This window comes from Hippocampus comes, unplaced genomic scaffold, assembly GCF_001891065.2.
Source record: "Hippocampus comes isolate QL1 unplaced genomic scaffold, H_comes_QL1_v1.1 scaffold104, whole genome shotgun sequence".
NCBI lineage: Eukaryota > Metazoa > Chordata > Actinopteri > Syngnathiformes > Syngnathidae > Hippocampus > Hippocampus comes.
The window spans coordinates 1,209,478-1,236,505 of record NW_017806072.1 but is presented as its reverse complement, the minus strand read 5'-3'; the positions used below and the strand labels follow the sequence as shown (position 1 = coordinate 1,236,505).

General features: G+C 41.5%; 1 protein-coding gene across 1 annotated transcript in view; it reads left to right on the top strand.

The window, feature by feature from the left end:
• The window catches only part of znf469 (zinc finger protein 469), a 219,954-nt gene that overhangs the window by 56,085 nt on the left and 136,841 nt on the right, over positions 1–27,028 (top strand). Inside the window, exon 5 of the mRNA XM_019894127.1 lies at positions 20,250–20,331. The gene's annotated coding sequence lies outside the window, so the exon portion shown is untranslated. The remainder of the gene's footprint in view (positions 1–20,249; positions 20,332–27,028) is intronic.

Here is a 27,028-nt window from a genome sequence, read left to right as displayed (position 1 = left end):
GACGTTGTGTCCTTTGGGACAAAGATGAACTGAACCATAAGGACCTTGATGGACGCAAACTTCAAGAGTCCCCATCTATGATGATGGTATGGGGCTGTGTTCGTGCCAATGGCACATCTGTCAAGGTACATACAGGTTTGGGAGAAACATATATATGCTGCCATCCAAACGTCTTTTTCATGGACGCCCCTGCTTATTTCAGCAAGACAATGCCAAACCACACGAGTTACAGCAGCGTGTCTTCGTAATAAAAGAATGAAGGTACAAGAGTGGCCTGCCTGCAGTCCAAACCTGTCTCTCAGTGAAAACGTGTGGCGCATTATGAAACATAGAATACAACATTGGAGACCCCGGACTGTTGAACTGAAGCCGTACATTAAGCAAGAATGGGAAAGAATTCCACCAAGACAGCGTCAACAGTTATTATCCTCGTTTCTTGAATGTTGTTAAAAGAAAAGGTGATGTAACACAGTGGTAAAGATGACATTGACTTTTTTGGAACATGTTGCAGCCATCAAATTCAAAGTTAATGATTATTTGCTAAAATCAATGACGTTCATCAGTTTCAACATTAAATATCTTGTCTTTGTAGAGTATTCAATTAAATATAGGTCGAACGTGATTTACAAATCATCGTATTCTGATCTTGTTCATGTTCAACACAACATCCCAACTTCATTGGAATTGGTCTGTCTGTCTGGTCGCCGGCTGTCTATCTATCCATCTATCTATATATACGGTAGATGGCGTTGTTCTCTGCAGACTAGGGGCCGTTGGCATAGCTGCTTGAAGTTGCATTGATCAGCTGTTTGGGGTCATGTGACCATTCAAGCCAGCGACCTCCGAGTCGGATTCAATGGATTGCGAAGCCAAAGAGATGTTGTTGTATGTTTTGCTGCTACTCTTACTTGCTTCTGCGCAAATTAATCTTGCCAAAGATAAACTAATTTATTCTGCAAGTGTGTTTGAAGAGTGCATGCGCCGTGGATAATAGCAGTGTGCGGTTGGCTCCTGTGCCCAGCTTACAAAGAGGTAATGGTGCCTGAATGCCGAAATGATTCCTTTTTTTTTTTTTTTTTTATTGTAATACTTGGCGCCGAATCCACACTCCAAAAATACCCCCTCACATGAGGTATGGATGGCGAAATACCCAGCGCGAATTGCAAATGAGTGCCGATGGTGCCTCACGTGTGCCGGGCTTAAAGATCAAAACTACATATTTCTATAAAGCTCATAATAGCATTGATGCTTTGCCTCCAGATTAGATATGCATACATTTATCAGACAACTGTCAGCCATCGGCTGCAAACGTTATCTTCTTTATTCAATGTTGTCGACACTTGCTTTGTTAGAAGAATGTTCTTTTCACCCTGTTGTGCGTTTTCACTCGTCTTCAACACTATTTGCAATGGTAGAAATGTGCTCTTAAGAGGAAGCATGTGTGTGAGACAATTGTGGCAATGTAATAGCAAGATGAAAGGAACAAATGTTGCAAAATGAAATCATACAAATGAAATTGCAAATTCTAACCCATTCACAATCTATTTACAAGCCATCCGGAATAACTCAGACGTTGATTGTTTCATGCATTTTAATTTTATGGACAGGCCCAAGTTCAATTTAATTGGCACATTATTACAAAAATGATTATCTGTTTCTGGAACACACAACTTTGGAAACCTTTGAAAAAAATAAAATCTTGATGAAATATTGCTCTGATAGAACCGAGACATCCACAAGTTTGGGTGAGCTGTCAAACCAGAACGCGTTGTCAGTTGCAGCACTGGCAGGTGCCATTTAGCCGAGACGCTGATGGTAGCAATGTAGAAGAAACAATAAATACAGCCAAGAATGGGGCAAATTGGAAGAGATAGCTTCATGTCACTTGGAAAGGGTAACGCTCACTTCAACCATAATGAAAACAGTCACAGGAACTGCAGTGTGTCAAAATCTGATTTGACTCATTGAGGATCTTTAGTGGAGAAGCGGTCCGAACACAATCCCGATGGATGACCGCCATGATGGTGGAGAAAGGTTTGAAAAACAGCTCTTTGACTTGGCACTCCTTTTTATGAGCAGACTTCATCTCAGAATTTCTTATTGTGCTCAAATGCTAAGTTGTTCGTGATTTGTTCTTAATAGCCATTTTTTTTTTCCTGGATTCATTCCTCTTTCACTGCTTTTTCTCTCGCTGTTGTGTGCTGCGATAATATGTTATTATTATGATCTGTTTCCTATTTATCTCCTCTCCCTTGTGCTAGACTATGTGTCAGCCACAACTTTCTCCATCATGGCCCAGCCAGCAAAGCACACTGGAGACTGGATCTGTGGGTGGGAAACGGTTGCATGCGAGGCACACTCTGGGCCGCGTGCTGTGCACTTTTCTCCCCCGTAAAGCCTCTGTCGCTTTTCTCCCCCTCTCGCTCTATGTTTCTCTCCTCTGTCTTCCCTCTCCCTTTCTCTCAGTTCCTTCAGTGGGGGAAAAACTTATGGTGCGGTTTATTTGTTCTGGTTTGGTGTCAGTTCTCACATGTCCTTGGCAGGCTTTCATACCTCCATGACAGTAGCCTGGGATTGCGAGGGTCTATCATGATATAGTGTGCACGTGTGAGTCCCTCTTGACAGTTTATGCCGGTGCCTTTGCAACGCAGTGTGGTTCAAGGTCAGAAAAGGAACATGTGTGCGAGATACAGCTTGTCACTGTTACTGTTGGAGTAGCAAAGTGCTTGACTGCCAGTGCATTGACGCTGCCATAGAGCTTTGTTCCCCAGCATTCAGGCTCATCTCTTCTCTTCTCCCCTCTGCCTCACCTTGTGCGCATCTGTCTTGTTTATCTTTCTCCACTGGGAAAAAGCTCACCGACCTTGTCAGGGGTAGTGTGAGGCCAAAAATGCAACTGGCGATTTGAGGGGAATGAATGAGGAGACAGAAATGAGCGGAGGCTTTGGGAGATGAAGAAGTTTAAGTGAAAGACAGAGTCTTTCCATCCAAGTCTTTCCCCTAATCCTAAATTGCAGCCACTGGAAGACAGTATCCTTCTCAGAACATGTGTTCGCCATTAATCTACCCATTGTGAGGGAAGGCCTGTTTTCACTAGAGAGAAAAATGAGAATGTAAAGGAGTTGCCCCTAAATCCTTACCATATTCACACCACATTTATGGCCATTAAGGGGTTCTGTACATGCATATATTGTTTAATTTGAAGATCTTTTTTGAGGCGTTCCAAGTGAATCAATCATCTGCAAGTTTGATGTGTAATGTATTGCTTTTGAAGTGTGGCATTGTTTGGCAAAAAGACAAAATGCAGCTTGGATTTACATATGCGAAGAGAATCACTTTCATCTGTTGCGACCAAACTTGAGTATTGCTTTGGTAAATATGCTTGGCTGAGATCTCTTTCCAGCCACAATTTGAAATGAGTTATTCAGGACCAGCAGTGTGTCACGACTCAGCAAAAACAATCTGTTTCTATTCTGCGAGGGATGACCTCTTTCGCTACTTGCCAAATCATCCAGTTTAACATTTTTGAAAACCATTTCAGATTTATTTATTTTAGTTGTCATTTCTGGTGGCGTTACTGCACCATAAGCCTGTGACTTTTTCTTTGAATGGAAGATTCAGGGAACTTAGGTCGCGGTAACCTACAGCCACTCCACTCTGATATATGAGTTGGCTGTAGATGAGGAAAGGGATTGAAGCACTCTGCCACTGTTTGGGAGGGACAAAAACATGACAAAACTGAAATTAAATCTAGCTACAAAACATTTGTGTGAACATTTTTAGAACGTGCCCAAGGTCAATGACAATTCCAATTGTGTTTGTAAAGCCCTTTCACATGGCAAGCTAAACTTATTGTGCTTCAGGATAAAAAGCGAGATATTTCATTTTAAAATGCAATTAAAACAAATTACAACAAGTAAACAAACAACAGAACTAATTGAAAGCCTGTTAGGAGAGATACGTTTTAAGACTGCATTTGAAGTAAGATATTGTTGGAGATGAGCGGCGTTCCAAAGATAAATTTTTCCACCGTGTTTGGCCAAAACAATTTCATATAGATCAAAGGTGTCTGTCTAGTGTATACAGTACGAAAATAGGGCTGTAAATGTTCTATTTTCATGACCAATTTTGGTGTTTTTTCCAGGCCCCTGCAGGTCGGAGCAGCATGGCATTTCAAAAAAACGCGTCTTTGCCAATGTGGGTGTGAACACAGCTGACTTATTTCGCTGCCAATGAAAGCAGCTCCTTTCATTCCCTTGAATTGGTGCCGGCGAGAGGTGCGCTCGTAGTCGCAATTAGTAACAATGTGTTCAGTGAATTGATTTGTGCAATGATTGAGAGGGTTTGATGCACACTGTTGGCATAGTTATGAATGAAATACGATGACATCAACATGTCTGAGGAGCTCACAATCTGACTGCCTGCGCCTTGACCAGATTCACCAAAAATCATCAATAGTGAGACACGGTTCCAGCAGGCATAATGTTTAGTCTACTTTCAGACACCAAATTGTCAGGTGGGCCGAGCACATGTTGAGCATGTCAGAAACAAAGGGAAGGGCAGTACCATTGAAATATTAAAAACAAGTACAATTTTAAAATTGATATTGTACTTAACCGGATGCCAATGGAGAGTCTTTAGAGCTGTAGTGATGTGCTCGTACCTGTTTGTTTTTGTCAGTTTTATTATTTTGAGTAAGCTTTTTTTTTTGAGTGCCAGAAAAAAAAAACATCATCAGAGTAATCTAAACGACAAGAGATGAATACATGCAATATTTTTTTTTAGTCTGATACAGATAAAATTGATCGAACCAGATATTTTCCTTTCGTGATCAAAGGCAGTCTTGGAAATAGAGGAAGTATTCTTTTCTAAGATGAGATCCTTTTCAAAAATCACACCCAGATTTCTGATGTGCACACTGGGTTTTACAGAGAAGTGGTTCAACTGGATAAGATTCTCGGGGTTAAGAGGTTGGCAGAAACAGATACAATTGTCTGTCATTAGCATAAGAATGCTGTGATATGTTGTATTTATGAATTGTGGAACCAAGTCGGAGAACATATCAGTTAAACAGAAGACGGCCAAGAATGGATCCCTGGGGAACACCACATGGATAGATTACATGATCTGATTTGTTGTCACTAAGACAACCTGAAAATGATCTATTGATGAGGTAGGAAGAAAACCTGTCAAGAGCAGTCCCCCTGAGGTCGATATGGTTTTCAAAGCGATGAAGCAAAGTGGTTTGGTCAACCATCTCAAAAGAAACACTGAGATCGAGCAGAACGAGCATGGAAACTTGACCATGGTCTGAATTAATTTTAATAATGTTGACAACCCATATGAGAGCTCTTTCTGTGTTCTGACAGATTCTAAAACCAGACTAATAGAAGTCAAATGAATTATCCTGCGACAGATCATTGTGCAATTGCTGATACAGCTGGTTTTCTAGAATTTTTCCAAAGAATGGTGAATTTGAGATCGGACTACAGTTACAGATGGCCAACCGTGTAGTAACCATGGCATGCTTGAGTCCAGTGGAGAAAGTTCAAGAGAGCAGAGAGAGGTATGAACAATCTTCAGGAGATTGTATTGCAATCACGAGCACTTTTAAAAACTTAGTCGGTATAACATACAAGAGCGCAGGTTGCCGAACTTGGCTCTTGAGCTATGGCTTTGTAGCTCATGACTTGGTACACAAGTTGAAATTAGAAAAAACTATTGGTACTGTGTTACACTGGAGTCATATGAGCACCCCGAACACCAGTTGTACTAGATTTGATATTTCCCCAATGTTAGTAACTTTACAATTTAAAATATGAAGCAAATTCACGACAATTTTTGAAGAACAAATCTTAGCAGGTAATGTGGAGGTTGACCAGTCTATTGATTGTGCTGAACAGAAATTTTGAATGTTTTAACTTAACCGTCAATGATTAGTGAAAAATAGTGATGTCGACATTATTTGCTGACCGAGTTTTAATCAAAAACCCTTGTAGTCACCATAATCATCCTTTAAGTTCTAACCCAGCGGTGCCCAACCTTTTTTGACGGAATCAGGTCAATTTTACATGATTTTCATGGGTAATACTTAACATTCTCCAAAATGTTTTTTTTTTTTTTTTACCCTCGAATTGAAGGGAAAAAAATGGTTAAGCCGTAGCCAGGATGCAGGAATAAGGTGGAGGGACTGGGCAATCCTCTCCATCCAACAGATTCCAAATCAATATCCAATGCGTTCCCAATGGTCTGTACATTTAACTTTGCTGGTGTATTTCTTTATCTCAAAATGGAGGTACACGTGTGGAGTGATGGTTGTGGTTGTTCGGGTGGTCTCTCAAATAAACAGAGATATAAAGATGAAGCTTAATAACTCAAACTATCAGTGTGCTAAGCAATGCATGTCAAAAGTGCAAAAATGAATGAATAAACACAGCCACAACTTGAGGCACAATAACCAGAATACACATACAACATCAGACAATATCTGAATATGGACACAATAACACAATAGGTGCCCAACACAGTGAGAAAAACGGTGTGTTGAATTTAGTCTATTGTATTATGTCAGTGGTTTGCCCAAGATAAAATCATCTCTGGTCCTGATACATCACTCCAAAAAATGTATCTGGATCCAGATGATTTTACCGCATGTAACCACTTGAAGATATAAAACTGAGTAAATTCAACAGACCATTTTTTCAGTGTATGGGCAGAAATCATAGCACTCGCCTATGCTCAGGAAACGCCAGCGAACTTAGCACAGAATGCTAATGTCCGACTCTTGACAGGTCCGACAAGGTCCCCCGAGTCTGATTATTATTCACAATAATTATGCTTAATGTACCTTGTAAATGACAGAATAAATAATCTATATTCTCACGTTTAAGCTTAAAGACACCATGTTTGGTCGATTTGAATCGCCTGCCTTGTCAGCAGACCCAGCATTCATTTCTATGGAGGTTTGCCGTAGGCCAATAAAAGATCCACATAGACACTGAGTGTCCTGCAAGGCTGTGAGTCTCAAGTCGCAGTCCAAATATACAGAGGTATTCTCAAACAACGCACGCCTGCCAACGACAACACTCATATTTATTTATGTATGTATCTGTATTTCCTGTGTACTTGTTGAGATCTTGGGCGTCGTGGCCCTTGCTATCTGAGGCCCATTTGACAAGTCCTGGCCATGCTGCGCCGCATTGCATTAGGCTGGGCTATTTATCCTGCATGGGACTCAATGATGCCGCTGTCCTGTCGGCCTGGCAGCTAAACTCACATACTCCAGCTACAAATGTATCGCACTGCTGCAGCAGAGGCATCATCGGGGTTTAATTTCTACGTGCCTGCATGAGTATTTGTTGTTGTCAAGACTGTGTTCCTTTCACAAAAAAAATTGCTCTTTTTGCTTGACTGGGGCTAGTGTTTTTTTCCCCATATTTGGCAGTAAAGGAAATACAATGTCTCTGATAACTATATTGATGGACCTACCTGGATGCATTCATTTTCTTACAGGCTGAGTGCCGTCCTGTGTGCTGCCCATTAAAATGATGAAATGTCTTGGAAAAAAGTAGAGTTAAAAATGCACACCGTTTTGTGGGGTTAACTGCATTGTGTTTTTGCATCTCTTTCCTGAGTTTGAAGAGTTCATTGAGAAGGAGCTCCCTGCAACATAATTGTGCGCCTATCAGTAAAACGAAGGGATGATTTGAGGCAAGTGTGAGCCAGCCCTAATTATAAGCTTGATCAAAAAGGAATGTTTCAAGCCTACTCTTAAATGCAGTCACGGTATCTGTTCACACAAGGGAATGATATCGAAATAAAACAAAAAAATTACTCAGAAGTCTAAAGACATCCTATTTTTACATTTTTTTATGAATACATATGGTTAGAATTTCAATTGATAATAGCAGTTCATTCAATACAGTTTGTATGAAGGTAGATGATATATTGTAAATTGAATCAACTATGCGATCAAATCTGTTTTCTCCCACCAGTTGCTCATATAGTCACACAGTGGATTCACTGCCTTGTGTTACCTCCTTGACCTTGAAAATCATCTGATGCAAATGTTTGTGGGATTTCGTCCAGTTGACTGCACTGACTTCCTGGACTGGTGGACCGGTGACATTTATCGACGGGACTGAAGCGCAGTTAAAATAACATGACGGACTGACTGACTGACGATCACAGTTGAATGACGGACCTGCAAAATTCTCAAAAATTCCTCACTTCTCATAATTTGCGGATGAAGACATGATGATTGGATGAGGTCTGGTCGGTGTCACACATGTAGTGTGGCCACTCTGCTGTTCCAAGACACAGAATGAACATATGAGACCTTGGGCTCTATTTTCACGATGCGCTCGGCATGAAAACGGATGCCCAATTGGGGGTGCAAGGCGGTCGCTCTACAATTCCCCCACCTCACAGGTGTGGCCAAATCCATCATTTGCAAGGGGAGATCTTACAGTTTACCAGTTTAAACGCAATTTGAAAGTCTCATGCACGGACCCCTGTCACTTTCTTCTTCAGTACAGTCAATTGCTTTTAAAGAGAATGAAGGGGGAGCCACTTTGTCTATAGGAAAATAACAAAAAAAAGAGAACTCCACGCAGAGTTAGACTAAACTTTGTGCTAGACTTTGGCTAACCATGACAATAGGGCCCATCATCTCTCTTGCAAATCAAAGTCCCAAATCTGTAGCCTTTGATTTTTTTGTCAAGGCAAAAGTACTCAAAGCCTGCGTAAGTCATAATGACACCATCTCTGGTTGTAAGTAAGTTTCATTTTTAAGGGGTTGAAAAAAAGAAAAGCAGTTCAAACAATCTGTTCTTGCCGCTGGGGGAAAAACAAAAACCCACGGCAACCCAATGATTAAATGAAGTTCACTGCAGTTATTCACATTATGTGTTGTCGTGTATGCAATGCATTTTCTTGTCACCATTTTTTGCATGCAAAGAACAAATCTCAGTCATTTTAAACCCAAAGGACTCAAAATATCCCCTCATGACTGAACAGTAGCTTGTTTGTGTTCCTCAATAATGCTTAATCAACAATCCAAACCCAAGTATAGTCTGTTATTATCCCAAGGAGCGTGCCAGTTTGGCACACGGTGAAGACTGCAGTCTGTTTCAAACAGGAACTTACCGAGACAGCATCATACATGCGCGCGCACACACACACACACACACACACACACACACACACACACACACACACACACACACACACACAGCCTGCAATGCAAGTCAGAACATGCACACACAGGAGCACACACTCGCACACTATCACGCCAAGTGAACGTGCCAAGCGTAGCAGTACACGTGAACTAATTTACAGCCGCACACAGACATTTACTGCATGCATCATTTGAATATAATAGTGGAGACTTGTGGTTGAGATGAGTAACGTAAAGAGAGATTATTCACGACTTGGAGAGAGCGCTGCAACTGTAGCGAGACATCTTTATTTCATTAGGGAGGATAGGAATAGTTCCACTGGGCCTGAAGGCATTCATTACACTAAGACTGGGCTCTGTACGGGTTCTATAGTAGGCACTAACACATAACATCAAGTAGCCCCACGTTATCTGGCCTTTTCTCATCAGACACTTTTTCAGAGAGGGAATCCTGACCTCGTGTGTCCTGTTAACTAGTAAGAGCAACACGTATGTTGACGGTGTCCTGGTGTCTCTCGCAATATTTGTTGCCTTATTGCTTTGTGTATTTTTTCTGAAAACAGCTCCACAGAAGAGCGCGGACACGTGCAAAATTACACATGCACCCACGCACGCATGCACGCACGCATGCACCCGTCCAAAATTGCGTGAGTGACAGGAAGTTGTTGGTTGACAGGAACCGGGAAGCTAAATGACAAGCATTTTTTCTTTTTCAACTTTTTTTTAAGTGCTTTGATTTATCTCACGTGATGCAAGAGAGGCTACAGAGAGAAACACGTTCTGCCACGGCGTGATGGATGAGGCTCATTAAGAAAGGCCATCATGAAATTAATTGGCAGCCCAGTGAGCATTGGAAGAAGCGAGCGAAAGGAGCATGATCTGTGCTTCCCAAACATCTCGAGAAGTGTCAGATTGAAAATGTCAGCAATTAGAAAACAAGCGGTTGTAAGGGTGGTAACGTTTGCTGCGGCGGTGATCAAAAAAGACAGCAGGCAGCAGGGGCTCAGGTCAATGCCAGGACAAATAGACTTTGAGCAACACTCAGACAGGGAAGAATACTTCAGATATTTGAACAGCATGATGCTTTTGCTTCAAGTCTTGCCGGAGTGACTGAAGGGCAGCTTTCCTACCATATACCAACCACAACACTCGCACATATTTCCAACAGATGTGGTTAAAGTTTAATGAACAGAAAACAACGGAGACCAAGAGACAGTATGTTCTCCATCTAATTGGCTTATTTGATTAGGAGATTTTTATTTAGTTCTCCATCTGATGTCAGACCTAGGATGTAATGGAGAATGAGTCAGAGCCGAAGACAGAAGTCCAAAAAGAGCGGTGAGAGCCTCGGCTCACTCACAGAAACCATATAGTTCTGCTTTTCATTTACTTCTCGCTCATCATTTTTCTGTCTTGGCTGCAGTTTGCTTAAGTTCGTTTTCCTGAATCAAATTGGATGAGCGGGCAAGGTTGAGTGTCTGCCTGAGGTTTGCTCCCCCCCACACCCCCCAACAAAACAAAATGACCGAGAGACCGTCCATAGAGACCATACGCTCTGCTTTATCATAATGTACGACCATAGTCCATGTGCTAGCCCACAACTTGAAAACATTCATGTTTGATAAATGGTCTGCTGATTGTGTAAGGGGAAAAAAAAGCCAAGGGGGAGGGGGGGTAATAAGAAGTAACAAAGAACTTCTCTCACAGTTTTGGGTTGATGAGATGATTCAAGTGTATGGGAAAAAGTTGAGGATTCAGCAAAAACGATGCTATTAAATCGTGACATCAGTGTGGTAAAATCATAACTCACTGGTTTTGAAAGTATCTTGCTGGATCTGCAATGTGCTCTTCTCGTGGTTATTTTGAGGCAAATGGCAGACTCGCTGTTCTCACACACACACACTCACCCGCACCCGCACACACACAAACTCACCAAGTAAAAAAAAGTACTATAGATAGTGATGGGATTATTATTTAGATTTGTTGGGGTTGTTTGTGTGTGATTTTATGATCCCAATTACTTTGAATCAAGTACAAAGTAACATTCTGTGTAGGCTTATCGGGTTAGGTTAAAAAAAAAACAAAAAAAACTGCACCTCAAGTTTTGGGCAATACTCCAAGTAGGAACCACAATCTTGTGAACCTATGAATTCATAATTTAATAGCTTGACAAGGTTGTGGTTCTTGTGTAAATTATTAGCAGAATAACTACTTTATCACCGCGGGCACACAGAGAAAGCTAAAGCATTGACAGTTTTTATGACTGCGCTGATTATAGTTGGAAGAATTCAGATCCTTAATCTTTAATCTATGAAAGAAAACGGAAAAAGAGGTTTGGGAAGGATGCTGCTATGTTTTGAGAGAGATTTCTTGACCACTCGTATGTCTTGCATTCAGTTTTTGGGGGAAAGAAAGGTGAAATTGGTGGAGGGTTTTTCATTTTCTTGGTTCCCCACCGGCATCAACGTGGACCGGAAGCCACATCAGTTTGGCTCAGATGTAGCACCTTCCTGGTTGAAGTCCCAGGTATCAGTAGGCTCTACCGCAATTGTAGAAGCTACATCAACAACACTCTCCACCAGTAGTGGCATCATTTTTTTCCCCCCATTGGAGTTGAAAACAAATGAGCAAAAGAAGATGGATTAAAAATAGATTAAGGTATTTCTTACATTTTACAAACAAATAATAACGATGAAGTATTATAAAATACAAAGTTCGAAGCAAAATTCTTTGCGATGAACTGCAGATGCAACAAAGTTAAAAGTTGTATTTTCACAGACACTAAGGCACACAGCGTGATTATGTCTTCAAACCTAACTTGGGCTGGACCATTGCCAAAAGTTGACAGTTGGAAGAGGGCGTGAAGAGAATAACAGAGCAAAAAGAGAATAATGAGGAAAATGAAAGACTCGGCTTGCCCCCTTTCTATAGAATGTCTATACCCGATGCAGTATGTACGGCTCGCTTATGTTTTGGATACAAGCTGTCTGTATTTCACCCGAAGGCAGCGATCGTCGCTGTCCTGTGAAAAACACGTACACTGTATGTCTATTTTTGTGTTAATGCGTGTTAATGCACAACGTGCTTACACTTTCTCATTTTTTTTAAATAAGATGAACTGCGTATTACCAAACATTTAATATCATATAGCTGACTCATTTTGTACTCACTCTCTGTCTTCATATTTCATTTCAGATCTTATTTCTGAAGTTTGTCATAAAGCAAACCAGACCTAATCCTTTCTGCATCTATAAATCACCCCCCCCCCACCCCAATGTTGGCCTATGTCATTGCATAAAGATACTGTATCTGACAGCCATGAGACCGAAGGCATGTTTACTACAACAATAATCACGGGTCATTAATAACACAACTCCTGAAAATGAATAGCTATATCTGAAATATTGCTGCAATATAAATTAATTGGTCATTTGTGTAAAAGTAAAAATATACCGCTCCATACTTTTCACAGACTAAATGTTTTAATAACCAAGGCCACAAACTCTGAAAAGATGAGAAATGTGTGGTAAAAGACGCTTTTTCTTTCGGAAACGATAATATCATCGAATCTTTATGGTCCATGCTTGAAGAATAAGATCACGGTGGGTATTACAATTTCACACTGCCAGCGACCGCCGAACTCCTCCTGTGCTCACATTTGAACAACAATAGCGGTGATGAGTAGTTTGAAGAGAACAGTGCTGAGCTCAGTGACTTTATATCCAGTTGACATGCCAGAGCTTGATATAATGCAGATTTCTGGTTTGAAGAGCAGAAATTGAAGTTTACATTGAAGAGTTGCCATCAATCCAGTCAAAGCTCCAGTAATCGCTCTTTGAATCTACAGCAAAAGCATGACACTTGTGCCACAATTAATTTTTTTCCTGTGGTAATGAACGCAACACTTCTTCTTCTGGGACCTCACCCAACTCAGGCCGAGAAGCGGTAACATTAAAGTGTAGAATGGAAACATTTCAAGTGAGACTGGAGGAAAATGGTGGTTTGATTGCCATTAGCCATCCGCTGTTGGCATCATGCTCGGAATCATTATAATGACATATAATAACAAATGAAGGCGGGTCACCTCTTCTTTATAGGACCATACATTGGTCAAAGGACAAGTGCATCGGCGGTCCTCACACCGATTGCTTTGAGGAGGTCGTTCCTGCCGGCAGATAGGCTACTTAGAATGACTGATGTGCAGGCTGTGGAAGGACCTCACAAGCTTCTCCTCCTCGCTGTTATTGCAAGACATTTTCCTTCCCTCTTTTGGAAATAGAGCTTTCCCCCGACACAGACACAGAGGTCATGTTAGCTGCCACATGCCGGCATTTGGCTCTTTCATTATACAAATGCCAGACAATAATTTGCACTTCCACCCACGATGGCCATCAAACAGTACAGTGATAAATGATGTGGAGGAGAGTTTCAATCAGACATGTCAAATTGAGTCCTCATTTTGTTGCCTAGTTGAAATCATCCTGCAAATGAGCCACCGCTCACCTCATCCACCAACTGCAGGGCGTGATGACACGAGGATGGCTGTGCGTTACCATAACGACCAGGGGCAGAGCTTGGAGAGTGCTTGTGGTTGTACTCAAGTGGCATGCTTGAGTCCGTGGAAAGAAATGAGCCCCCTCAAAGACGGTCACTTTCTTGTCAGTTAGCGTGTGGAGTCTGTGGATAATCTCCGGAAGCGGTGAATCCATAGCCCCCCATCTTTTGTGAACATATTTCTGTCAGTATAAGTATGAGGAGGGGTGTCTTCCAATTGAGAGCAGCAGAGTGCAGAGGGAGGCGTTTCACACACACACACACACACACACACACACACACACACACACACACACACACACACACTTTACTCAACATTAAGCACCAACATATTACACTTGGTAAAATTTATCCTTGATTGTTTTCCTTTTGCTCACAGAATGAGTGAAAACTACAACTCAGAATCACACCCGAAATCTGCATTGTCCAAAGCACTTTACCAAGCCCCATATTCTCTTTTTTGAGGACATGTCGGCGTGTACAGTACACCAATGTGCTAATGAAGCCACGTCAACCTGCGGACAGGTTTTCCTTTATGGTTTGAAATAACTCAATAAATAACACATAGCCGCGAGAGTGGCTGCCTTTACAGCAGCTCCTATACTTTTTGTTCTTCTACTTTCTTCCTTTTATAACTTTGCTGCTGTAAATTGGAAATTTCTCCATTGTGAGATGAATAAAGGTTTTCTTATTCTTATTCTTTAACCTCCAGGGTCCCTCACCATACAATGGCCAATGACAGAACCCAGGATGTTCCATTGGATCAATTTTAAATCCATCCACTTGCAGCGAACCAGCTGCATACTAACGCTTAGCTAAACCTCTGTGTTTTCTTCACCGGTCCAGCGTCCAAGTTTTCAAACTTGCGAGGACTGCACAAGAGGCCAACAGCGAGTAAACAAAGGTGTTGATACAATGCTGAGCTGGGCTTTATTGACTGACTGCTGAACAGCCGAATTTAATTCTAATTTGAAAGCGGCGACATGCACTCCCCACATACTGTACATACTGTACCAGCCTTCACAAGTTCTGCGGTTTCCTGTGGTCTGTGTGGGGAGGTGGTGTTGGTGGGGGTGGTGGGGTGAAGCTAGAGATTGAAAGGAGCAATGACACCGTAAACTTCGCTCCATTGTTGTTTTGGCGAGGCAATTAAACGAAACAGTAATTCTATTTGTTCATATAAAAGAGTTTGACGCTAGCGCCCCACTTGGCCTGGTTGATTCTGCAATGCTAATATACATCACACATATTGAAACGGGAGCTTTTCCACCCAAACATTCCTTTGTCGCAATACATGTAACAATTTGACTCTTTCTGACTTTAACAAGAAAATTCAGATTCGGCGATCATTTTTAATAGCCAAATCGCTTGTCCAGTCGAGTTATCACCAATTTGTGCACGACCCTACCGAAAACAAATGTTTTGTTTTGCTTGCCTCCAATGATGCCATATATCTTGGTTATTAATTTTAATGGTTCTTCTATAACGCGAGTATAATCAGAATCAGAATCAGAATCGCCTTTATTGTCATTGTATTACATACAACGAAATTTGGGTGCATTTAGTAAAAAAATAAAATAACGCGTTAATAAATACAATTTATGTAACAATGTTATGTATTGTAACATATTTGTAAGATGTGGGTGAAGAGGAGTTTATTTTGGAACGTAGGAAGAGATTCTGCTCCGTGACAGACATCATTTGCTTCAACAGCAATAATTAGTGTGACTTATTTTTTTCTTGAATAGATCATTCAATAATAGCAGCGAAATGGTTTTAATTATTGGCATGCAATTGCTCAATTTGACTGGAAATTTGTTGGCAATGTTGGCCTTGGGAAAAAAAAAAAACTTTGGCGTAACCTCATCCTGGAAATTTGCATTTTCATGACTCATTTTAAAACATAACATAAGCTGTATGGAGGTTCCTCTTGTCCTTTGAGTAATCCTTTGACATTTGACTATAACGCGCATTGCTGTCTCTTTTCTGATTGATTTGGGCTCTGATTATTATTTTTTTTCTCATCATCAAACAGCCTCCGGGTCGTTCACGCTCATAGCGTATCAATGTAACGGGTGGCCGCTCTGATTGATGTTCCTTGCTGCCCAGATGTGCACGTTTAGTGTGTATGTGTCGTAGCAGCAGAATTACGAGTGCATTTGCCATGCTGTGGCCATGTTGAAGAGTGTGTTTGTCTATTTGAGTGTAAACACATGGTTCACTCGATGAGAGTGTCCGCATTTTGGCCCAGGACTGCCTGTGAGGGGACATGATTGATCACTTATGCATTGTGAGCCTTTTTCAAATTAAGTCAAAATGGGTTTTCAAATCTATGACTTCATCAGACTTGTTCATTTTTCTGTGATGTTAATGAAATGTGTCTCTTCACCTCAGACCATGCTTTTTATTCCACTAGAAGTGCTTTGCTGCACTGTGTCATTGTGCTCAGCTTTCTCCAGCATGAGTGATTAGACATTGGATGATCTCCTATAAGTGAGCTCATTGTGGTCACATTACAAGAGCGGGGTCTTGCTCGGTCTACATGCTGTACCAGGACGTCCGCCACATTCCCTGACATGCATCTCAATGTATATTATTGTCACTGTTCTCTTTTACTGGACCTGCACGCTCTCTATTCAATCATTTAATATAGACAAAATGTAGGATGTGATTGTTTATGGTCCTGTCGCTGTAGGCAATTTTCAGTGCAATAAAAACACAAACGATCGCAGCCCATTTTAGAGGTTGAGAAGTCACAGCTGTCAATTGTGCAGTCCAAAACCAAGGAACACATTGTGATACAATTTTAACATAATATTGTTTCGACCAAGGAAACTATTTCAAAATGGCACAGCTCTCGCAGATAGACACACAGTAGTCCGGAAAATACTCCTGTATTTCAAGTCGCTCCTGAGTATAAGTCGCACCAGCCATAAAATGCAAAATAAAGAAGAAAAAAAACATATATAAATTGCACTGTAGTCCCATTTTTTGGTGAAATTCATTTGATAAAATCCAACACCAAGAACAGACATGTCATCTTGAAAGGCAAATATAAATAAAAACAGAGAACAACAGGATGAACAAGTGTACGCTATGCTAATGTTAAATGACACATAAACAACGAACTGAGAATGTGCCTGATATGTTCACATAACATATTAATAGTTATTCAGATAACTATAGCATAAAGAACATGCTTACAAGTTCACCAAACCATCAGTGTCAATCCAAATCACGAAATCCAATGAAATCCTCGGTGTCACAATTCCGTGAACTCCCAAGGTAGGAGATGCGGCGCTTCATATTCTATGTCGCTTATGTGAGAGTCATCATCAGTTGTTTTTATCAGTTACCGTCAATGTGGAAAGCATTAACACAGGACTAGAGCACCCTATTGCCGTTTAATGTGAAAATACGATGTGAAATGATATAATGTGTTAATAATTTCACACATAGGTCGCACCAGAGTATAAATCGCACCCCCAGCCAAACTATGAAAAAAATTGCGACTTGCAGGTCCGTAAAATACGGTAGTCAGCCCTCGTAAAGACTTATGGTTATCACAACGATATCTTTTGCTAACATGCCTCTTCTCAAGCTCTCAGGTGTCACTTCTTTCATTACATGATGTAGTGCATCTCCCCTCAAGCCATACTGAATTGTGCCAATTGAAATGTAGCATTTATCTTTGCAAAGGCAAAATATTCAGTGGATGCAGAGAGTCTACACACCAGTGTTCAAATGTCAGGTTTCTGTGATATGAAATAAAATGACCCAAGATAAATATTTTGAAACTCTTTCCACCATTAACATGAGCTTCAACCTGTACAACTCAACAGTGACGATGGGAGCCTGAATGCGAGTAGCTGGCCATCTCTGTATGAGCCCTGTGACTAACTGCCGACCAGTGCATAGTTTAGTCCGCCTTTTGTCCAAAGTCAGGTGGTGAAAACACAGGCATCCCGTGACCCTGAACAGGATAAGCGGAACTGAAAATGGATGAATGGATAGTCTGGTTGCATACCTCCTTCCAACTGGGAATGTTGCCGTGTTCCAAATGAACCAATCACATTCAAAAGCCTCATCTTAAATTGGAGTCAGCACACACTTGCTCCCATCTAAAGTGCTTCTGATGAACCCCAAATAAAGTTCAGCTCTTCCAGAATGCTTCTCCCGACATTTTATTCACATTTTTTAGCAAAAGCCACGGGTTCCACACAGCTTCCACAATAGCGCGGGGATCTCATTGTTCAAAGGCTTCAGTCAGCATAGGGTACAAAGGAATTTACAAGGCATTACATACTGTATAGCATGGAATAACGGTGAGGTCAGTCATCATCAAGTGGATAAAATATGGGACAGCAGTAACATTAATAAGAACTGCATGTCCCTCCCAAATTGATGAAAGAAAAGAGACAAAAAGGGAATTCTGCCAAGAGGCTCAGAGCAAAATTGAAGCAGCTGTAGGGATTTCTAGCAAGTACTCGCTATTTACTATCAACAACCTCCCATCCTATTTATATGTCTGGGCTATGGGGAAGGGTGGTGAAGCGGAATCCTTATCTGACAAAGAAAAAAAAAATGCACACACTCGAAGTGTGTTACGGTGTGATGAAACCAAAGTTGAAATTTTTGGCCATGATTGCAAAACCTACACTGCTCTTCATCCACACAACACCGTACTTCCAATGAAGCATGGTGGTGGCAGCATCGTGCTTTAAGGCTGTTTATCATCAGCTGGAACTGGGGATATTATAAACAGTTCTGAATTGCACTCAGTGTTTTCACAAGCCATTCAGAGTTCTGCTTGAAATAAAAAAAAAAAAAAAAAACGGACTTATTAAGAGGCACGTTCAATGGCAGCAGTTGTCTGCTGACTGAGTTTGAATGTCCATCCATCCTCTGTAAAGCTTGCCCTCACTAGGATCATATGTGCAGGAGGCTATCCCGGCTGACTTTTCAAGAGAGGCAAAGGGACACCCTGGACTGGACGCCAGCCAATCAGCGAAGCTTCCAGCCCCTGGTATTCCTGGATGGTCTCTCATCCAAGTAACAATCTGGCCAGAACCCGCTTTGCTTCAAAGTTTGGGCATTCTCAGGGTAAAATAAGTTTGAACGGTACTGATTGATTCTGAACCCGGTCACATCAACTGTCCTAAGTGTGCATGTGTGCTACCATCTCACCTCAACTATATTTTAACTTACTCGTCTTAAAGATTTAGCTTTTTGGGGGCAATGACCAACAGGATGCAGATCTCTTTCTCTGATCGCACTGATTTCGGCAATGGAGTGTTGCTTGCCTGCTGTTTCAGTTGATTGTATATCGTTCACATTTAACCTGACCTTTCTTTTCCAATATGAACTTTCATCCCAGATCAGTTGATATGTTTGGGAACAAAAGGTTGCCTTTCTATGAGGTAAAAGGTTAATGCTCCATCAGTCCATAAAACGTCCCTAAATTGCTCAGACTCATTGTTGGACTCAGCAAATTCCAGCATGGTCTTGCCAATGTTTGCTAATTAGTGGTTTGCTCTTCTAGTGTAGTGTCTGCACTTGTGTGCATGAAGCCATCTGCGAAGAGTCGACCGTGATACGTTCAACGTGTGCTACTTTGTACACCGGTGGTTCCTTTATTTTTCACGAAATTCCAAATGGCTCCATTGGCTTTGTCTATATTTGAGCAATGGCTCTGATTCTTAATTCCTCTCAGCTCCACGATGGATTTTTCTCCCCGTAGACAGGACTTTGTTGTTCATGTTGGTTACAGCTCTAACTGGAACTATTTGTTGTACAGGCCAAACACAAATCTGAAACTTGGTGTCGACATTCACCAATATTTGTTGTTTAAATAATTGGAGTGATGGAATACACGTGGTAAAAAAAACAAAAAAAACAAATTGAATTTATATATATATCACATTTCTGCTACTATTACCTTTGCTCATATAAAAAATGGGTTGCTTTAATCAAAGGAGAATTTACTATCTAACTTGTGTATATGATCCAGATGTAATTGCCCGGTAATACAAAGTGATGATACCCATACAAGCGTCTTCATAGCTTTGTTTGGTATGGACTAATTTATAGAGCCATTTTTTTAGACCACCTGACATTAAATTTTTTTTTCCCCCAAAATAACAAAAAATTTGTAGTGAGTTCCTGACTTTATTTTTTTATTTATTACAATTTTGAGCAGGAAAGAGAAATTTTTACATAATTGTCATTTAATTTTGACCTTATAGTCATGAAATAATGATGGGCTTCACTATTCTTTTTAAAACACGACATTAATAATGATAGCATTACTTTACTAGTATTGACAATACATGTATTAGCCATACAAAAACACACACACTTGTAACAACCTCTGAAAACGTGTTCTAGATACAATCTTTAACATTCTAGATTGCTCTGTAAAATGGTTAATTTGCCAAATAAGAACACCACACACGTAGAGCTTTCTCGAGAAACTAAAGGAAAAACAAAACATCTATCTCTCTGCTCTCTTGCACAGACTTGCGACACACCAAGGAATGGATTTGAGGTCACTACAGGTTATCTACTGTCAACGAGATGTCAGCACAGCCAGCTTGGTGGTGAGTGTCGTGCACTTTGACGACGCGGCAGAGCTACAAGCACAAACACACATCTGCACGTCTGAAAAGTGCAGTCACGGTTCCTCTGTCTCCCTTAGGAAAGGAAAAATTCATACGATCATATTTATGTGTTTTCCCCCCTTTTGCAAACCTGTCGGGACAGAGGCTTGTGCAACACTTCAGCATCTGTTTGCACCCCAGGGGTTCGAGTTTGGTATTCACTTCTTTCTGGTTTGCCTCTGGTTAGCAAAAGTCTATTTGATCACGAACCATCTGTCACTGTTGGATTCAATCCAAACAGCTTCTGTGTGCAGAACCATCAGTACTGTTATCGTATTTGGTGTGTGATGAACGAGTTGTTGCATCTTTATGTGTGCCGCGCGCACTCGCCCTGGGAATGGAGAATCGGGCCACGATGATACTTCAAGACAGAGAAGAAAGAAAAAGAGTTGGACAGCAGTGAATTCTCACCTTAGTGCCGAATGTACATATAGCGGCATCATGCGTCTGCGGTTTTCAATGGTGTCAGTGTATTACCAAACGTACGAGCCATGACCTGATAGGAAAATCCCTCCGTGGCCAGTGTGTGTTATTTCAAGGATTATCAATGGCTGCCGCTGTGTCGAGGGTCACAACTCTCAGGTGTGTTGCTGCCACAGCTCGCGCTTATTACGATGTGAGTCTGCCTTTGAGATACTATCGGCAGTATATAGAGTACAAAGCACGCTGTATGCGCTTACGTGTTGTAGTGGGCATTGGCCCAGAGTTAAAGATGCAGTCGGTACACTCTCAGCTATCCGTTGCACGCCATGCAGTGTGGACTGTAAAGCAGGGGTGGGTAAAAATATCGATTCATAAATGCAGTGCGATACTTCACCCCACATGTCGATATCACTTCTTGCAAATACTTTGAAGCGATTCACCTCCTGTTCACAAGGACGCGTCTGTGGCCGCATTCATATCTGAGGACCGTTGATTGTACGGTCAGTATCATGGAAAACCAGCGGTTTAAAAAGATGCTTCAGACCCTCAAAACACGATACGCAATGCTAACATGAAAACATGTCAGAAGTCGCCATTCCGAAGCTGAGCAGAGTTGAAGGCTGCGGTTTTGGAGTTGTTGAAGTTTTACATGTGACGGTTGGACTTCCAGAGCCACTGACCCCTATTTCTTCTCATTTCATTAAGAGTTAAGCAATATTAAGTGAACATGCCCTTTAATTTTTCGATACAGATGCCAGCATCATGTTTTAGATGTTTGTTCTGCCTTTACACAAATGCGGGTACGTTATTATTGTGCATTTTTTTCCCTTACCATTTCTAAGACAAAATAAATATGAAGCTTACATGAACTGTACTTTTCAGTGTTCCAAACAACCTTCATGTTTTTTTACTATCACACTCCGCGTACGCAAGGAATAGTGCTCCGATCAATGGCCCTATTTCCGTGGAAACCTGCCTGATCCTCGTGTGTTCGATTATTTCCCATCACAATAAAACGATCACCCACGGCTTGTAAAGATTTATCTGACATTTGTAGAACAAACACTTGGCTCAAACAGGTGAGTTTTCAAGGCTTACTGCAGAGAATAAAAAAGAAGGGAGATGGAGCCGCGACGGCCAAATAGCAGCTCACGTAGCGCACGCTGGGCAAAATGCACCCGAATGAGCGTGACTGTCAAAAGGCTCAACAAATAACCCCTCGAATAATTGAATTCATCGGACTAAATGACCAGTCTTTCTCAGTGGTGGAAGACACCAGATTCCATCTGTTCTTTCACTTGGAACCCCGCTACGCGTTACCTGATGTAGCACTTCCACAGCTCCAACAGACGGCATGCTCTCGCAATGGAAATCGCCTGAAAGAAGGCATTTTATCCACTGCAGGTTTTCTCTGCTTTATGACAAAGAACCGTGCGCACCTCTCAACACTAAACATTCTCTGATTTCTGTAGACCTCCATGAAGGCATACTGATTATCTTTGTGGCGAATTCGAATAAGACATTTGCAAACAACCTTTTTTTCACTTCTGGAAACAATGATCAGATTTGTTTTTTTTTTTCCGTCTGACATATTACAGACAGTAACTGAATTACAACTGATTTTTGAACAGTTCCTGCACTGTCAGTTTGAAATGGTGTCCTGTTTTTGAATTGAAAAAAATTATCATTATTGTTCTTCTATGTAATGTTTATGAATTAAGGCTTCGGTTCAGCAACAAGGGGATATTTTTTCTGAAATGTCATAGCTCAAATTAAAACCACATGGTAAAATCTGTAGTGACCTAGGGTCGAACTTAAAAACAAAAATGAAAATACTTCAGCGCCAAAAATATATGTAGGGACCCATGAAGCTATCTCTGATTAGTCGTTAAATCCACGTGATTGGTTTCAGAATCAAAGTCAGCAGGTCTCACTCTAGGGATGATTGGTGTCAGAATCGGCAGCATAAAACTAATGATCGGAGCACCCCTACAAATACGTTTGGTGCAAATTTTTTGTTTCAGACGTTTCATTGCAGAAAAAGAAAATGTGACGTGACATGCCATCTATTTGACATGGCAGGGTTGAAAATGTACTTCTTACTGAATTGATATTGGGGCAATGAACAAAGCTGATCTCTGCTGCAAAGATCGTAATGGTGTGGAAAGTTATGATTTTGTACGATTAAACCAGATCTGGCTTGTTTTGTCATCGCTGCATGACAGCTGTATCAGTAGCTTCTGATGCCAATCGCTTGATATCATTAGATGCTTGGCACAACACCTGTTGGATTTCTAATCAATTCAACAAATGAGTGGAATGTGACATAACAGAAGCGGCATTTATTTCTTGGTTCGTGGCTGATAGCTGTTTGGAAAATACAATTTCCCCAACTCACCGCCTCCCACACCTGGAAAACAATGACTGGGATTTTATCCATTCAATATGCAGATCGGGAAGACAATGTTGTAAGATGTGTGGTGGGAAGAAAATAAGTTGAAGCAACGATGCCCAACTGGCAGGTCGGCATCCGAAACTGATCCATTTTGTCGTAAATCTTAATTTGATTCTTCTGGTAAACTGCAGATCTGCCTCACGCTTTAGCCATGAGTTTCCTCTGTAAACAAATGCACTGCAGCTCAGACTCTGACTCGAGGACGTCATGGCAAGCCATATGCTATCCATCAAACTCATTTGAAATGACATTTGAAAATACTATATGTGTGTTTTCAGAGGCTCTTTTTATATAAAGCATATTCTTTGTTGTTCTCAGTGCAGAAAAAAATAGGCCATGACTTTGCAACAGTAGAAAAATGTGGCTTCTGGTATGAGAGCACTTGAGAAACACTGCTGCATTTAGTATTTTGAGCCCAGTACTCAACACAGTATACAAAATCGACTGCCGACCCTCTTCAGCAACACCATTGTGAAATTTGCAGATGACACAATGGTGGTGGGGTTGGTTCCTGTGGGGTTTAGAACAGGTATGTGCCAGAGGTCCAGCCACGTAGAAAAAAAAAATCTTCTTCCCCCAAGCCCTGACAATTACACCAACATTCATTGCACGCTGCTGCTCCTTTGTACATATAAAGATCCATGACTCCCCTGCTACGGGACATATCACAAGATTGGCGCACTGCGCAGCCTTTGTATTTTTTAGTGACGTTTTTGTATGATTTATTTTTATAAACCATTTTATAATCTTGACAGACAAACTCGGAGTTGCAGATTGATTTTGTTGTATCTGCACCACACAATGACAATGAAGAGTTTTTATTCAATTTTAGAAGCCAATAAGATTGGATAAGATGGGTCAGGAAAAGGGTAGCGAGCTACATCGTCCGACTGGTGTGTGGTGGGAGTGGCTATGCAGTGCCAAAACCCCTGTCAAAAATTTCACTCCAAATGAGAGGACAGTCCAGGAAGTTAAACATAATCACATGGGCTGTGTCTGGCAATTAGAGAGTGGCCCCACACTAATCCCAAAGGCGTGTGTCTCGGGCAACAAGCTAGTGAATCAAAGCCACCACATGTGCACTTTAGTCATCAGTGGTGTCCAGAGTTGCGAGGATGGGATGGGCCGTTTCAGCATCACCCTTCCGAATGAGATATGCACCCATCGCAGGGGGAACCGGTCAAGAAGATTACTGTACTCCCGCACACAGGCATCCGGGGCTGTCCTCCAGCACCACCACCGGCCAACAGGAAGAACAACATGGGCACCCGTCCTGATATGCACTAGGCAGATGAATCCCTAAATAGGGAGCCACAATCAAATGCGAAAGGGCACTAAGATCGACGGGAACATCAGTAGGCTGACACAAGTGTGACACAAGAGCAACCCTCTCCTCTAACACCTGATTAAAAATATTAATTCTGTGTCTTTAATGCATTTTTTTCACTTTTACATTATCCTGCGGGCCTGATTGAACCTACTTGCGGGCCGGTTCCGGCCCGCGGGCCGTATGTTTGACACCCCTGCTTTACATAATCATCTCGCGGGCCGGATTAAACTCCTTTGCAGGCCGGATCCGGCCCGCGGGCCGTATGTTTGACACCCCTGTTCTAGAGTGATATTTGTTGTGTGATAAGGTTTACAGCAGGGGTAGGGAACTCCGGTTCCTCGAGAGCCATATCATGCTTGTTTTAGATTCCTCCCTACACCAACACACCCGATTCAAAGGATCAACTCATCAGCAAGTGCTGTAGAACCCTGAAACCATAATGATCAATTGAATCAGGTGTGTTGGATGAGGGAGAGCTCTAAAACAGGCAGGATATGGCTCTCGAGGAACCGGAGTTCCCTACCCCTAGTTTACAGTAGCCATCTTGCGCCACCCTTTTGCCTGTACTGCAGTGGATGGGTGCTAGCCACGTTTGTATTGCATGGCTCCGTTCTCAGGGTACCTCCCCTGATTTTTGACGGTGCAAAAAAAGAAACAACATACATGTAAAATATTGGACTAAACTCAACCCTACTCCTTCACAGAAACAGCTTCAGAGACAGAAACAGACTCTCTCAGCAGGTGGCCTTGTTTTATCTCGACTCAACTACTGTGTGTGTACCTCAAACCCTAAACAGATTATCAGAATGAAAGCTAGCACAATGGGAATACTGTATGTGTCCAAAGGGTGTGAAAACATTCCTGTTATCACTATGGAAAACTCTCCCAGCTGTCATCAGAAGGAGGAAATATTATGAGTCTGTCTGCCTGCTAGTGTGTGTTATCCTGGGACAATCATGCTGTGTTTATTTTCTGAAACAGAAGACATTTAGCTTTCACATCACACATACCAGCGTTTCATGCTGTGCATGTGACAGAGAGAAGCTGGGTCACAAAAAAAAAAAAAAATCTACAAAGATATTCACTGACGCTGATTAATAATACAATTTAAAACAAATTATGAGACAATTTAAAAAATAACACAATTGTTAAGGATACCTCCAACACACACGCACACGCACACACACACACACACACACACACACACACACACACACACATACACACACACACACACACACACTCAGACACATAAAAGCAGAGTAAAGGTAAACAGAGTTTCCAGATGACCATCCACTTTGGAATCTCAGATTACAGGAAAACTTTTCCAAAGAAACATTCTCATCTTAGTTTTTCCTCTCTATGACTTTCTTGCAGTTTGGAGATCCCTCACATGTTTCCATTGGGCAACAGAGTTATGAGTTATAGCTCCTTTTTTTTTTTTTTCAAACGGATGCTTCTTGAAAACTTTTTTTATTTTCTCAAGCAGCGTCTAAGGCCCCAGGAAGAAAACACAGCATTATTATCTTCAGATGGCCTTGACTGTCGCAAATATATTTTCCATGCACCTCGACAATTTTGTCCCACGTGATTAATCGAGTCAGTGACCCCATCCAATTGACTATTAAGTTCAACTCAACTTTATTTATAGAGCGCTTAAAAAGAAGCAAGTGGAGCTGGATCGTCCATAAGATTTAACATAATATATAAAAGACATAAACCTATGCACACAAATAAATAGAGAGCTCCCTTCACGTTGGCATTCAGGAAGTCTTCATGGTCTCCGCTGTGTTAGGGCGCTGGGATACTTTAATTGTAATCTTGCAACAGGTTTACAATAATAGTTTTGTATGTCCTCCATTAAGCATCTCCAGCTGGTCCAAAATGCTGCTGCTCGCCTCTTGACTGGTACTCGTAAGAGGGAGCACATAACTCCTACTCTGGCATTCCTTCATTGGCTCCCTATACATTTTAGAGTTCTTTTCAAGATCCTATTATTTGTTTTCAAATCTTTAAATGACCTCACGCCACCTTACCTCTCTGAGCTCATCCGCCCCTACACACCTGCCCGGCGCCTCAGGTCTGCGGACCAGACATTATTAGAAGTACCAAGAACTAAACGGAGGCTCAGAGGGGATCGAGCCTTTTCCGTTGCTGGTCCCTCTCTCTGAAATGACCTCCCACTGAACATACGGCAAGCCCCCTCGCTGCCCATCTTTAAAACCCGCCTCAAAACTCACTTGTATTCTTTGACTCAGCACGACTCAGTTTTGATCTTAGTTTTACTGTTTGGTGCCTTCGACCATCTTTGTTACTGATTTATTGCTTTATTGTTGTATATATGTTAGTTGCTCCATGTACAGCACTTTGTATGCAGTGATGGCTGTTTGACAGTGCTCTATAAGTACAGTTGAGTTGAGTATATTTCA